The following is a 16,567-nucleotide window of genomic DNA, read 5'->3' on the forward strand; positions in this document are numbered from 1 at the left end:
ATTTCCTACATACCCACTAGGCACCCCCCAACACACACATGCATAGCCACCCCTGTTAACATGACTGGTACAATATTTACCAAGGATGAATCCACATTGACACAGCATAATCACCCAAAGTCCATAGTTTGTCATAGGATTCATTCTTGCTGTTGGATATGCTATGGCTTTGGACAATGTACAATGACATACAGTCATCATTATAATATCATACAGAATATTTTCACTGCTTTAAAAATCCTCTATGCCCTGCTTATTCATCACAACCCCCTCCCCCACAATTACTGGTTTTTTTTACTATCTCCATAGTTTTTCTTTTTCCAGAGTGTCATATAGTTGGAATCATACAGTATACAGCCTTTTCAGAGTGGCTTCTTCCACTTAGCAAGATGCATTTAAGGTTCCTCCATGTCTTTCTGTGGCTTGATAACTTGTTTCTTTTTAGTATTGAATAATATTCCATTGTCAGGATGAACCACAGTTTATCTATTCTTTTACCCACTGCAGGACATCTTGGCTGCTTCCAAATTTTGGCAATTAGGAATAAATATCCATGTCCAATTTTTTACATGAACATAAATTTTCAACTCCTTAGAGTTAACACAAAGGAGTGCAATCACTGGATCTTATGATAAGACTACATTGCTTTTGTAAGAAACCACCAAACTGTCTTCCAAGGTGGCCGTACCATTTGCATTTCCACTAACAATAAATGAGAGTTCCTGTTGCTTCACATCTTCACCAGCATTTGGTGATGTCAGTATTCCAGAATTTGGGCATTCTAATACGTATGTCATGGTATAAATGTGCATTTCCCTAATGACAAATGATGAGGAACATCTGTTCATATACTTATTTTCCTTCTGCATATCTTCTTTAGTGAGGTGTCTGCTAAAGTCTTTGGTCTGTTTTTTAATTGGGGCGTTAGTTTTGTTATCGTTGAGTTTTAAGAGTTCTTTGCTTATTTTGGACACCAGTCCTTTATCAGATACATTTTTTAAATAAATGTTTTCTCCCCAACTGTGGCTTGTCTTCTCATTCTCATGACATTGTCTTTCACAGAAGCACAAGGTGTTTGTTTGTATTAATTTTAATGAAATCCAGTTTGCCAATTATTTCTTCCAAGGATCATGCCTTCCCAAGGTCATCTAGGGTTTCTCCTATGTTATCTCGTAGGAGTTTTATCGCTTCACATTTTACATTTAGGTCTGTGCTCCATTTTGAGTTAATTATTGTGAAGGATGTAAGTTCTGTGTCTAGACCAGACACAGGCCCAGGTGTCCAGTTATTCCAGCACCATTTGTTGAAAAGACTGTCTTGGCTGCATTTTTGTGCTTTTGTTCCTTTGTCAAAGATCAGCTGACTATATTTATGGGAGACTATTTCCTGGGCTCTCTGTTCTCCTCCATTAATCTATTTGCCTATCTTTTCCAATACCACACTGTCTTGATTACTGCAGCCTTATAGTAAGTCTTGAATTCAGCTAGCATTAGTCCTCCAATTTTGTTCTTCTCTTTCAATATTGTGTTAGCTTTTCTGAGTCATTTGCCTCACTCCATATAAATTTTTAAATCATTTTGCCAATATCCATAAAATAACTTACTGGGAGTTCGATTGGGATTGCATTGAATCTACAGATCAAGCTGGGGAGAACAGACAGCTTGACAGTATTGAGTCTTCTCACTCATGAACATGAATATATCTCCATTTATGTAGTTCTTTTATTTCATTTATCAGAGTTTATTTTTTTTTAATTTTTTTAATGTTTATTTATTTTTGAGACAGAGAGAGACAGAGCATGAACGGGGGAGGGTCAGAGAGAGGGAGACACAGAATCTGAAACAGGCTCCAGGCTCTGAGCTGTCAGCACAGAGCCCGACGCGGGGCTCGAACTCACGGACCGCGAGATCATGACCTGAGCCGAAGTCGGCCGCCTAACCGACTGAGCCACCCAGGCGCCCCTCATTTATCAGAGTTTAATTGATTTCCTAATACAGATCTTGTACATACTTTGTTAGTAAGTATTTCCTTTTGGTGAATGCTAATGTAAATGGTATTGTGTTTTTAATTTCAAATTCCACTTGTTCATTGTTAGTATTTAGAAAAGCAATTGACATCTATATGCCAACTTGTATTTTGAAAACTTGCTATGATTACTTATTATACATGGATGATCATGTCATTTGTGAACAATGATAGTTTTAAGTCTTTCTTGCCAACCTGTATACCTTTGGTTTCCTTTTCTTGCCATACTGCGTTAGCAAGGACTTCTAGTACAATGCTGAAACTGAGTTCTGAGTAGGGATATCCTTGCCTTGTACCTAACCTTAGAGGGAAAGTTTTGAGTTTCTCACAATTAAGTATGATGTTACCTGTAGGTTTTTTGCAGACAGTCTTTATCAAGTTGAGACAGTTCCCCTCTATTCTTAGTTTACTGAGAGTTTTTATCTTGAATGGGTGTTAGATTTTATTAAATGCTTTTTCTGCATCTATTGATATGATCATGTGATTTTTTTCTATGGGATGGATTATATTCATTGATTTTCTTTTTTTTTTTTTTTTTGTTTTTGTTTTTGTTTTTTTTTTTAATTTTTTTTTCAACGTTTATTTATTTTTGAGACAGAGAGAGACAGAGCATGAACAGGGGAGGGGCAGAGAGAGAGGGAGACACAGAATCGGAAACAGGCTCCAGGCTCTGAGCCATCAGCCCAGAGCCTGACGCGGGGCTCGAACTCCCGGACCGCGAGATCGTGACCTGGCTGAAGTCGGACGCTTAACCGACTGCGCCACCCAGGCGCCCCTATTCATTGATTTTCAGTGTTAAACCTGCTTGCATATCTGGATAAATCCCACTTGGTCATAGTATATAATTGTTTTTATACTTTTTTGGATTCAATTTGCTAATATTTTGTTGAGGACTTTTGCATCTATGGTCACAAGAGGTATTGCAGTTTTCTATTCTTGCGATGTTTATGTTTGGTTTGGTATTAGAGTAATGCTGGCCCCATAGAATGAATTAGGAAGTATTCCCTCTGCTTCTATCCTCTAGAAGAGATTTTAGAGCATTAATATAATTTCTAACTTAAACATCTGGTAGAATTCACCCAGGAGCCCATCTGGGTCTGGTTCTTTCTTTTTTGGAAGTCTATTAATCGTCAATTCAATTTCCTTAATAGATAAGGGCTTATTCAGAGCATCTATTTCTTCTTGTGTGACTTTGGACAGGTTGTTCATTTCAAGGAATTAGTCCATTTTGTCTACATTGTCAGATTTGTGGGCATAGAGTTGTTCATACTATTTCTTTATTATCCTTTAATTTCTGTGGGTTCTAATAATAATGTCCCCTCCTTTGTTTCTGATATTAGTGATTTGTGTCCTCCCTCTTTTCTTCATCTATTTTATTTTTTATATATTGTATTCATCTTTTTATTTTTTTTTTATTTTTTTTTTTAAATTTTCTTTTCAACGTTTATTTATTTTTGGGACAGAGAGAGACAGAGCATGAACGGGCAAGGGGCAGAGAGAGAGGGAGACACAGAATCGGAAACAGGCTCCAGGCTCCAAGCCATCAGCCCAGAGCCTGACGCGGGGCTGGAACTCACGGACCGCGAGATCGTGACCTGGCTGAAGTCGGACGCTTAACCGACTGCGCCACCCAGGCGCCCCTGTATTCATCTTTTTAAAGAGCAGTTTTGAGTTTCATTGATTTTTCTCTATTGATTTCCTGTTTTCAATTTCATTGGCCTTTGCTCTAATTATTACTATTTCTTTTCTTCTATGTACTGTGGACTTAATTTGCTCTTCTTTTTCTAGTTTCCTAAGGTGGAAACATAGATTATCAATTTTAGATATTTTTTTTAATAAATGCATTCAATGCTAGAAATTTCCCTCTAAGTACTACTTTCATTGCATCCCACAAACTTTGATAAGTTATGATTTCCATTTCATTGAGTTCCAAAAATTTTTTTAAATTTCTCTTGAGATTTCTTCTAGAATCCATGTGTTATTTAAAAGTGTGCTATTTATAGGGCACCTGAGTGGCTCGATCGGTTGAGTGTCCGACTTCAGCTCAGGTCATGACCTCACAGTTCATGAGTTCAAGCCCCACATTGGGCTCACTGCTGTCAGTGCAGAGCCTGCTTTGGATCCTCTGTCCCCACCCCCACCCCCACCCCCCCATCCCTCCTCTGTTCACACACGCGCTCTCTCTCTCAAAAATAAATAAACATTAAAAAAAAATTAAAAGTGTGTTGTTTAATCTCCATGTCTTTTGGGATTTTCCAGTTATCTTTCTGTTACTGATTTCTAGCTTAATCCTGTGGCAGTGTGATAGCAGAAATCGTATGATTCTATTCTACATGAGGGGTGTTTTAAAATTTTTAAAAAGCATACCTAATATTCAATACAATCATTAAAAAACAGTCAAGCTAAAAGAAGACAGGAAAAGAAGAAAATGGAACAAAGGACAAATGGAACAACGACAATAACAACAAGAAAAAGGTTAACAAGATGGTAAATTTAGGCCCAACCAATAATAATTACATTAAGTGAAAATGGCCTAAACTCTCCACTTAAAGATTGCCAGATTGGATAAAGGGAACTAAATATATAAGTATAAATATAAAGATATAACTAGGTTAAAAATAAAAGTATAAAAATAGAAATGCCATTCAAACACCAATCAAAAGAAATGCCTCATATTGATTAAAGCAAATTTCAGGACAAGGAACATGATCAGGGATCAATAGAAACATTTTGTAATAATAAAAAGGATAACATATTTAAAAGATATTAACAATCTTAAAAGAGTATGCACCAGGGCTCCTAGTTGGCTCAGTCAGTGGGGCATGCAACTCTTGATCTTGGGCTTGTGAGTTCAAGCCACTATTGGGTGTAGAGATTACTTAAAAATAAAATCTCTTTTTAAAAAGTCTATGTACCCCCCTCAGCCCCTCCCCCACTCATGCTCTGTCTCACTCTGTCTCTCAAAAATAAACGTTAAAAATTTTTTTTTAAAAAAAGGGGGGGTACCTGGGTGGCTCAGTCACTTGAGTGTCCAACTTCGGCTCAGGTCATGATCTCGTGGTTTGTGGATTCAAGCTCCGTGTCGGGCTCTGTGCTGACAGCTCAGAGCCTGGAGCCTGCTTCAGATTCTGTGTCCCCCCTCTCTCTGCTCCTCCCCCACTCGTGCTCTGTCTCACTCTGTCTCTCAAAAATAAATGTCAAAAAAAAAACTTTTTCAAAGTGTATGTACTTACCAACACAGCTTAAAATGCATGAAGCAATAAGTAATAAATCTGAAAGAAATAATAATGTCCACTGTTTGAGTGGGATATTTTATTATATTTATTTTTTTATTTTTTCAAGTTTATTTTTGAGAGAGTGAGACAGCTCAAGCAGGGGAGAGGCAAAGAGAGAGGGAGACACAGAATCTGAAGCAGGCTCCAGTTTCTGAGCTGTCAGCACAGAGCCCGACACAGGGCTCGAACCCACCAACTGCAAGATCATGACCTGAGCCGAAGTTGGATGCCCAACTGACTGAGCCACCCAGGCGCCCTTTAGCAGGATATTTTAACAGTTCTCTCTCAGTAATTAATAGAACAGGTAGACCAAAAACAAAACAAAACAAAACAAGACAACAAAACCAAAAAACAAAACAAAACAAAAAACCACCACCACCACCAAAAACCAGTAAGGATACAAATCTTGAATAACATTTTAATCAACTTGACCCAACTGACATTTATACAAGAGTGCACCAAAACACATCAGAATAGGCCATCTTTTCAAGTGCATATGGAACACTCACCAAGAAGAACATATTCTGAGATGAAAAAAACAAATGTCGAGAAATTCAAAAAATTAAAATCATCCAAGAATGTTCTCTGAACACAAAGGAATTAAATTAGAAATCAATAAAAGAGAAATACCTGGAAAATCCCCAGATATGTGCAAATTAAACAAAACACTCCTAAATAACTCAAGGGATGAGGGACAAAACAGAAGGGAAATTAAAAAATAGTTTGAATGCAATGAAATCAACCTATCAAAATCTGGGGGTTGCAGGAAAAGCCGTGCTTAAAGGGATCTTTATCACATTAAATGCTTATATGAGAAGAGAAGACAGTCTCAACTCGGTCGTCTAAGCAGGCAAACTAAACAAGTAAGGAGAAGGAGGAAAGAAAATACTAGAGATAAGAAAGAGCAGGAATCAAATAGAAACTGAACAAACACATAGACATTACATTTAATTTAAATTCAGTCTGATAATCACTTCACGAGTCAAATCATTATGTTGTACATGTTAAACTTCTACAGTGCTGTATGTCAAGTATATATATTTTTTAATGTTTTATTTTTGAGAGAGAGAGGGAGAGACAGCGGGAGAGGGGCAGAGGGAGAGGGAGACACAGACTCTGAAGTAGGCTCTAGGCTCTGAGCTGTGAGCACAGAGTCCGACATGCGGCTCGAACCCACAAGCCTTGAGATCACGACCTGAGCCGAAGTCAGATGCTCAACCGACTGAGCCACCCAGGGTGACCCTGTCAATTACGTTTCAATTAACCTGGGAAAAAATAGAGAATATCAATGAACCGAAACAGTTATTTCTTTGAAAAACCGGTAAGACTCCTCTGGGCCGATAGACAGACTGCTTCCTGGGACGCAGAAACAAAGGCCTCTGTCTGCACCATCCCTCCAGGGCTGAGAGACCAAGGGACTTCAGCCTGAACGGGGTTAGGTAGGGGCGCCCTTCCTAACAGCGCCCCTTCTCCAACCTCCTAGCAGATACTGGACAGACGGAAAGCCGGCTCAGTGCACAAAGCAGCCTTTGATATCCAGCTGCAGCAGGAGGCCCAGGGAGGGTGGGAGGGGCAGCCCAGCCCTCAGGACCCATAGTCCTTGCTCTGTCAGGCCTCTGACCAGGGAGCAGAGCTCCTCCCTGCCTCTCTGCAGATTGCTCCATGCCTAGCAGGCTCTGGCACATTCCTCACATTCTAGGATTGAGATACACAGTTTGGTTCCTGTGGGGGCGGCCGGGGTGGGGGAGGAGGGCAGGGAGCATCCCAGGAATCAAGGCTGCTGTGCTTGTTTTCCCCCTGACTGCCTTGGCCCTCACGGACTTGCCTGCCAATGAGCAAGTGATCCCCACCCGGCCTCTCTCTGCAAACACCTCCCTGAGCGATCTGGGCGACACCGGAGCTGTGGGCGCAGCGTCTTACCTCGGCCCCAAGAGCATCAGGGAGCCAACCCCTCATGGGGGGGGGGGCACGGGGGTGCGTGCAGAACCCCAGCCCCTGCTCCTAAAGTCAGGAGGAACCTGGGAAATCGCCTGATGGAGCCCAGCACCTTACAGACGAGTGGACGGAGGACCAAATGTGTGAAGGCTAGGAGTACGCACAGAATCTAGTTACACAAAACAAACCTCATTTGCGTTTTGGATAGTCAGCAGCGCAGAGGAATGCAGTTGACATAGTGAGCCGAACTTCAAAAGCCTCCCGTGAGATCTCACAAATGAGATGGAGAAACTATGGACTGAATCCAAATAAGGTTAGACAGATTGATGACTAATTTAAAGGCCACTAATAAATTACGTAATACTTCCTCGGGTGCTATTTTCTTTCTTTTTTATGGGCATATAGTTGACATATAATGTCATATTCGTTTCAGGTATACAACGTAGTGATTCCACAGTTTTATGCATTATGCAGTGCTCACCAGGATAAGCGTAGTCACCATCTGTCACCGTACAAAGTTATTACAATGTTATAGACTATATTTCCTGTGCTGTACTTTTCATCCCTCTAAGTTATTCATTTTAGAGCTGGAAGTTTGTGCCTCTTAATTCCCTTCACCTGTTTTGCCCCCCCCCCCCCGGAACCACCAGGTTGTTCTCTGTATTTATGAGTCTGTTTCTAATGTGTGTGTATGTATGTGTGTACATATTGGCTTTATTTTTTTGGACTCCACACATAAATGAAATCATATGGTATTTGTCTTGCTCTGTCTGACTTATTTCCCTTAGCATAATACATTCTAGGTCCTTTCGTGTTGTCACAAATGGCCAGAGTTCGTTCTTTTTTAATGGCTGAGTAATATTCCACTGCATTTACATACCCCATCTCCGTCCATTCATCTATCAGTGGACACGGGCTGCTTCCGTATCTTGGCTATTGTAACAAATGCTGTAATAAACATGGGGATGCGTCTCTCTTTCCAAATTAGTGTTTTCATTTTCTTTGGGTAAATACCCAGCAGTGGAAGTACTGGACCATAGACAATATTTCTGTTTTTAATATGCTGAGGAACCTCCGCGGTTTTCCATGCTGGCTGCACCAATTTACATTCTCACCAATGGTGCCCAAGGATTCCCTGTTATCCCCATCTTGGATGCTGTTTTTCGAGCATGTTCTTCGTCCAGTTCTCATGCCAGTCCATTCCAGGCCAAAATCTAATCAAGTCTTGGATGAAGGCACAAACTCCCTCTTTTATATAATACTGAATGAGCCCCTACTCTGCACTGGGAACTAGTGACACTGTTGAGTGAAAACAGAGCCCGTGCCTTCACAGAACCCATGATCCATCCATCAGTCACTTAGAGGTCAGCCAAAGTGTCCCACAAATGATTATGCAAGAAGGGCTGTGACGGGGAGGAAGGGAAGTACAATAAGCACATATAAAAGAGGAGGGTGGTGCCTGGGTGGCTCAGGCCGGTAAGCATCTGACTCTTGGTTTCGGCTCAGGTCGGGATCTCACGGGTCATGAGATCGAGCCCCGTGTCAGACTCTGTGCTGATAGCACGGAGCCTGCTCGGAATTCTCTCTCTTCCTCTTTCTCTGCCCCTACACACTCTCTCTTCTCTCTTCTCTCTCTCTCTCTCTCTCTCTCTCTCTCTCTCAATAAATAAACTTTTTTTTTTTTACATGAGGAGGCATGTAGGCAGGGAAATCAAGGAAGGCTTCCCTATAGAAGGGACTCTTCAGCTACCATCTGAAAAATAAGTAAAAGTTACATAGACAAAGATGAGAGAGAAAAGAATTCAAGAGGGACCAGCATGTCTCCCAGAGGCCCTGTGCCAGGAGGGGAATAGGACTAGTGTGAGGGAGTGAAAGGCCACTGAGCAAAGTGCAGGGAGCTCTGGGGAGCTGATATTACCTGTTAGAATGAGAGCTCTATGAGGACAGAGAATTTTTATTATTTTGCTCACAGCTGTGTCCCCCAGAGCCTATAACTGTGTGCCTATTACTGTGCCTTCCACACAGTCGATACTGACAGATAGTGAATGAACGAGTGAATGAATGCTGGCTTGGGAAGCTGGCAGAGTGCTCGAGTGACAGGGGATCTGAACAATAGAAAGGGTGTAAGACTTCAGGCAATGGGACATTATGAACAGATTTCTCTATTTTGTAGCTCCTAGTTTCTTGAGAGATTTTATTATGAATGGATGTTGAAGTTTGCTAAAATGCTTCATCTGCATCATTGAAATAATTATGTTCTTCCCTTGTCTGCTGATATGGTAAATTACATTGATCGATTTTCAAGTGTCGAACCAACCTAGCATCCCCCACTTGTGTTATCTTTTTTAATATACTGCTGGATTTGATTTGCTAACATTTTGCTGAGGACTTTTCTGTCTATGTCCATAAGGTGTATTTGGGCTTTAGATTACTTTTCATGAAACCTTCGTCTTTGTCTGGTTTTGGTATCATGTTAGTATCGGCCTCATAAAGTAAGTTGGAAAATGTTCTACCCTTTACCATTTTTTGGAAACATTTCTCTAGAACTGGTATTATTTCTTCCTTACGTGTTTGGAAAAATTCACCACCATGTAGCACTGATCAGACTATTTCTTCTTGAGTGAGCGTTGGGAGTTTGGGTCTTTCAGGCAATTTTTCCATTCCGTGTAAGTTCTCAAATGTATTAGTGTAAAGTTGTTCATAATCTTTTAATTCCTGTAAGATGTATAGTAAAGTCTTTTCTTTCATTTCTGATATTGGTAATCGGTATCTTCTCTCCTCTTTTTCCTTGATCAGACTGACTAGAAATTTGTAAGTTATGGCTCAATAGCTTTTTCTCTATTAGTTTCCTGTTTTCTATTTCATTGATTTCTGCTCTATATTTCCTTCCTTCGGCTTCCTTTGTGTTTAACTTGCTTTCCTTTTATAATTTCTTAAGGTGGTAGCTGAGATCATTGTTGGAGACTTTCCTTCTTTATAAGTAATTAATTCTATACATTTTCCTCTGAGCATTTCTTTAGGTGCATCACACATTTTTTTGAATATGTTGTGTTTCCATTTGTTTAATTCAAAATACATTAGAATTTCCTTCATGATTCCTTCTTTGATCCACAGATTATTTAGAAGTGTGTTTTTAAATTTCTAATTACAGTTTTTGCTGTATCTTTCTCTTATTCAATCCTAGTTTAACACTACTGTCATCAAAGAACATGCTTTGTATTATTTAAGTCCTTATAAATTTGCAGGTATTAGTTTCATGGGCCAGCATATGAATTACTTTGGTGAATGTTCCATGTGTATTTGAAAAGAATGCTTATTTTGTTATTAGGTTCTACACATGTCAATTAAGTCAGGTTGGCTGATAGTGTCTTTCAGGTCATCGACCACAAGTTGGTAGACCGCGTCCTCAGTGTCCTTCAGTTCCTCTGGTATATTCCAGGTCTTCTTCACGAGTCACATAGCCATAAATATGTACGCAATTAATAACAGAATTGGAGAATACATAAAGCAACATGATGTAACTAAAAAAAAAGGAAAGACAAGTCCACAATTATATTTGAAGACATCGACACTGATAGAACAAGTAAATGAAGAGAAGTTACAAGAGAAAAGAATAGAAAAAGTGCAAATTCTATCTGTATTTCTACATCATCGTTAGCATATCATCATCATCAAACATTTATGCCTCCCTGGTATATACTTGACCATTAGGAGTTGCAAACTTCTATGTTCACAAGAGCCAAGCAGATGAGTAGATAAGTGGAGGTGGCTGGCTGACACTCAGCTTTTGAGGGTGTCAGGGAAACAACAGGAAAAGGTACAGCCCTGAAGCACAGGAGAGGACATGTCCAGTCTAAGGGGAAAAGCCCTACTCAGCTGTTCCAGAGTGAGTAACATGATGTAAAATATGACCAGGAGTTCTGTTTTGGCTTAGAAACCAGAAACCCACATCTTTAAGTGAAATATCCTCCATTTTTTAATGTTGGAAAGGTAACTCAAAATAGTACTTGAAACATTGTGTGGACCAATACCTTAGTATAAAAAAACTTGGCTGTAGGCCAAGTCCAACCTAAGGGCCTTTGCCTTGCAACTTCGGGTATAAATGTCAATTATTCCTCTTGGATATTTACTTTTTAGTTGGAGTAATGACATAGGCACTCGGGTTATACACTGAGGATCTGTTGAGAACAAAGTGGGAAACACTGACTCATTCAACAAACAGGCCCTTACCACCTACTATATACCAAGCATTACTCTAGCAGTAGAGATTTATCAGTGAAAAAACAGATGAAATCTTTGCCCTCAAGGATTTTATAATCTAGTGAGAAGATAAGGATAGTGAAAATCACAAATAAATAAATAAATACCATAATGAGTTATATGATACGTAGTATTAAAAAAAAAAGTGTAATTGCCAGGGTAGAAGGGCTGCAATTTTATCAGAACACAGACACATGATCACTGAGAAGGTGACAACTGAGCAAAGACTTAAAGACATGAAGGAGGGATCCATAGACATCTAGAAGAAGGGCATGCCAAGAAAAGGAAAGAGCCAGTGCGGAGCCCCCAGGGTGCAGGGAAGGCACAGAGCTTCCACGACTTCTCTAGGTGCACCCTTCTCCCCAAATCTCCGGGTGTTCAGCAACCCAGAAGCTCTCCAAACTTTGTTTGCTTGCATTTGTATGGAGGCTTCGTTACACAGTCATGATTGATTAAACCATTGGCCACTGGCGATTGATTCAACCTCTAGGTTCTCTGCCCTCCCCAGAGGTCAGAAACAGGACTGAAAGTTTCAACCCTCTAATCACATAGTTGGTTCTCCTGGCAACCCATCCTTAGGTTAGTTGCAAAAGCCACCTCATTAACATAAAGGAGACACCTTTATCACTCTCAACACTTAGGGAATTCCAAGGGTTTGAAGAGTTTGAACCCTGGATGAAGACCAACTATATATGAGAAATATATTTTGATCATCTAAATGACAAATGTATCTTTTTCTTACAAATGACAATATCATAAAAGTGTTGCTTGAACAAAGTGAGCCCCGGGGAAAGGATCAATCAAGATTAGGCAGGAAGCAGAGAGCATCTTCAAAGGAGTCACTGAAGAGTGTTGAGTATAAAGACTACAAAGCTGTGGACAGAGGTAAGGTAAACCAACAAGGTCAGGCCCTGGAGAGTTAGCAATAGCACCCCTTGGCCAGAAGGGGTCAGCAGAGAGCAGGATTCCCAGAGCCCCAGAAGGCTGGCTATAGGAGCGTTACTGACAGACGTGGTCTTTGGTAAAAGAACAGAGTTATGGCCACGACCAGGCTTGGCAGGGAAGGAAAGAGAGGACTAACTACCCCAGTCTCTCTCAGCTCCCATCTCCCCCATCCCAAACCAGCGCCTGCCATCGACTGACCCAACTAGAAGCCAAAAGACTGTGAAGGTTTGAAGATTCCCATGACCAGTCTCCCGGAGAAGAGAGAGGGATAGAAAAGGCTGAAGAGTGAATCTGGGGGACAAGATGAGAGTGTCCAGGACAGAGAGAGCAGTGGGAGATGAGGTCAGAGAGGTGTGAGGTTTTGTAAAGCCTGATAGAGTGTTTCAAGAATGTTGGCTTTTGCTCTAAGTGAAATGTGGAGCCACCACGGGACTTCTAGCAGGAGACTGAGGATTTGACCTGTATTTTACCAAGATTTTACCACTCTGGCTGCTCTGTAGAAATGGATTGTGTGTGAGGGAAGGGCAGGGGTGGAGTCCCTTGGCCCTGACTTGGACCACGGTGGTAACAGTGCAGGTGGTGAGAAGTGTTCTAATTCTGGATATTTCCAAGAAGATCTAAAAAGATTTCCAGATGGACTAAGAGGAGGATGTAAGAGAAAGGCAAGCATTGGGATGACTAATGTTTTGGCCTGAGCACCTAGAACGATCGAGTTGCCTTTAACTGAGAGGGGAGAGCCAGCAAGTAGAGCTAACTTAGCAGTGTGGGTGGGTGGGTGGTGGACATATTAAATTTGAGTCTATTAGACATCCAAATGAAGGTACTGAGTAGACGTTTGAATATACCAGTTTGGAGCTCATAAGAAAGATTTGGACTGAAAATATAAATTTGGGAACCACCAACAATGAAATATATTGGAAATACGAGAAGGGAGAAGCACTACCAGATGGTGAAACAAAGAAAGCTTCACAGAGCAGGGGGCATGTCATCTGCATCTTGAAGGATAGAATTGTGACAGCAGAAACAAGTGAGAAGAGCATTCCAGACAGAGGAAAAGCCACTTGGAACAATGCTAAGATAGGAAATTAGAGGCAGGTTTGGAGAAGGCCAGTAGAGTCAGCAGGTAGACTTGTTGTTGAAGGAAGTCAGAGGCAGCAATGGAGCTAGAACATGGCTCCTCGTTTCCAGTTCATTCATGCAGCTGTCATACAGTCATCAAACATCTCTGGGCTACCTACTCGGTCTAGGTGCTATGCTCTGTTCGGAACATTAATAATAAAAACACGTATTGAGCGTTAATTATGCACGCAGAGGGAAAAGAGTCACCATCAACGAAATGAAAAGGCAACTATGGAATGGAAGAAAATATTTGCAAATCACAGATCTGATAAGGGGTTATTATCCAAAACAATATTTAAAAAAAAAAAAAAAAACACCTCACACAAGTCAGTAGCAAAACACAAACCCTTTGACTAAAAAATCGGCTAAGGAACTGAATAGACATTTTTCCAAAGACAGACAGATGGCCAACAGGTACATCAAAAGGTGTTCAACATTCCTAATCATCAGATGAATGCAAATCAAAACCACAGTGAGACAATATCTTACACCTGTTAGAATGGCTGTTAGAGAAAAGACCGGAGATAACAAGTCTCAGCAAGGGTGTATAGGCAAGGAAGCTCTTGTGCACTGTTGGTGGGAATGCACACTGCTACAGCCACGATGGAAAAGAGTATGAAAGTAAACAAATTCAATTAAAAATAGAAGTAAACAAATTAAAAATAGAACTACTAGCAACAATGATCCAGCAATTCCACTTCTGGGTCTTTACCTGAAGTAAATGAAATCACTCTTTAAAGAGATATCTGTACCGCATGTTCATTGCAGCATTATTTACAGTAACTTCAGTGTCTACTGACAGATGAATAAGGAAAAGACCCATATTACATATATGTATATATATATACACACACACACATATATATAGCACATAAATATTATATATATATATTTTTATATATACATATATCTCCAGTAAGTTTTTGCTATTAGTTTTTGTTAATCTATGTATTAGCAAATATATATTTAAATATATATATGTACACATATATATATTTTTTTTTAAGTTTACCTATTTATTTTGAGAGACTGGGAGCAGGGGAGGGGCAGAGAGAGAGAGGGAGCACAAGAGAATCTCAAGGAGGCTCCGCACTGTCAGCACAGAGCCCGATGTGAGGCTCGAACCCACGACTCATAACATCATGACCTGAGCCAAAAGCAAGAGTCAGATACTTAACTGACTGAGCTGCCCAGGCACTCCTCAAATATACATTTCTAATGGAATAACAGTCAGCCATTAAAAAAGGAGGAAATTCTGCCATTTGCAACAACAGGAATGGACCTTGTGGGATAATTCTGCTAAGCGAAATTAGTCACTTAGAGAAAGACAAATGATGTCACCTATATGTGGCACCCAAAAAAATCCCCCAAATTCATAGAAAAGAGAACAGATTGGTGGTGGCCAGGGGTAGAAGGTGAGGTGTAAGCAAAATGGGGGAAAGTGGTCAAAAGGTACAAACCTCCAGTTACAGGATAAATAAGTCCTAGCCATGCGACATATAGCATAGTGATATAATTAACAATACTGTATTGTATATTCGAAAATTGCTAAGAAAGATCTTAAAACTTCTCATCATGGAAAAAATATTTGTAACTACATGAGGTGATGGACGTCAATGAAATGTATTATGGTCATCATTTTGCAATATACACGTGTAACAAATCATTATGTTGTGCACCTAAAACTAATACAATGTTATATGTCAGTTACATCTCAATAAAGCTGGAAACAAAAGTGATGAACGAAAGAAAAATACAAGAAGAGTGAAATTTTTACAAATATACATATATATATATATATATATATATATATATATATATGTCACCTACTTTGTGCTAGACATTCTCCAAGGCAGTAGGGATAGAGCAACGAATGAACTAGACCCAGATCCAAGCTCCTAGGGAACTTTCAGAGTAAAGTTTGTCCTGCTTTCACAAAGACCCACCTGGCAATGTGCCCCCTCCTGGAGACTCACCTACAGCCCTAGTCCAAGAGCACTCACCTTTTACCTACTTCCTACACCACCCTCTACATCAAGATGCCCGGCTCTTTGGTTTTTATAACTAATGCTTTATTTCAAATTTTATACTTTCATGACGAGAACTCTTTTTATATTATATGGATCCCTGGAATAAATTTCCTGTCAACAAAGTAAAAAACAAAAGGGAGGGGAGAAAAGAAAAAAAATTTCCCTGAGTCCTCTTAGCACTCCACCAAAGCTATATTAACATTACCCCCGTTTAAAGACCAGGAAACAAGAGTCTGAATGACGTGCCCCAGCTCACTCAGATGACAGGGCACAGCAAAGCCGGGGCTCCAGCCAGGGCAGTGGGACTCCGGGGCTCCGTCCTTACCACTCCGCTTAGTGCCCGTCACTCCGGCAGGACAGGCGAAGCAGCATCTGTGGCTGGAGAGCCCTTGTCACATGGTAGCAGATTACCAAGCCACGGGCGGGCGAGGTGTTCTCCCGGCTTCCCTCTGCACGGATGAGCATGGTGCCCTTGCCAAGGGTCAGGGGAGGACCTGGCGGCCGCAGCTCGGGAGGGGCGGGGCTGCTGACCTGCTGACCCAGCAGAGGTCACCAGTGGCCGGCTGTGACCTCACCCGGGACAGCTGATGCTCTTTCAACGTGTCAGTTTCCTATTTCTTGGCTCCCACAGCCAGCCTGGGGTCAAGGGGCGGGCGACGGGAGCCCCACCCTGGGAGGCTGGCAGCGCAGGAGTCCATTCCTGCTTGTTCTCCTCCAACCCACTTTAAAGAGAAAGAAACTGAGGCCCATAACGACTAAATCATTTCTTCAACCCTTTTAGGCAATCCCGTGGCAAAGCCCGCATTAGAACTCAAACCCCGGGACCTTCAATTCAGTGTGCTTCCGCGAACGTGCTAACACCAATAAGCTCAGGCTTGAAAATCAGGTTCCCTAGTGAACAAGCTGGGATAGGATGGTGTGTCAGGACACGAGCCCAGGACGGACACTCCCCACCGCTCCCAGGGAAAGGAATGTCTC

At 41.0% G+C, this 16,567-nt stretch overlaps 1 long non-coding RNA gene across 1 annotated transcript; it reads right to left on the bottom strand.

Moving 5' to 3' along the window:
• Positions 1–9,412: 9,412 nt before the first annotated feature.
• On the bottom strand, positions 9,413–16,567 carry LOC121044793 (uncharacterized). Its single transcript, XR_005797485.1, has 2 exons — positions 15,915–16,567; positions 9,413–10,756 (listed from the first exon to the last, which is right to left on the bottom strand). It is a non-coding gene; the product is annotated as an uncharacterized LOC121044793 (long non-coding RNA).

This window comes from Herpailurus yagouaroundi, unplaced genomic scaffold, assembly GCF_014898765.1.
Source record: "Herpailurus yagouaroundi ecotype Mexico unplaced genomic scaffold, PumYag 29, whole genome shotgun sequence".
Classification (NCBI taxonomy): Eukaryota; Metazoa; Chordata; class Mammalia; order Carnivora; family Felidae; genus Herpailurus; species Herpailurus yagouaroundi.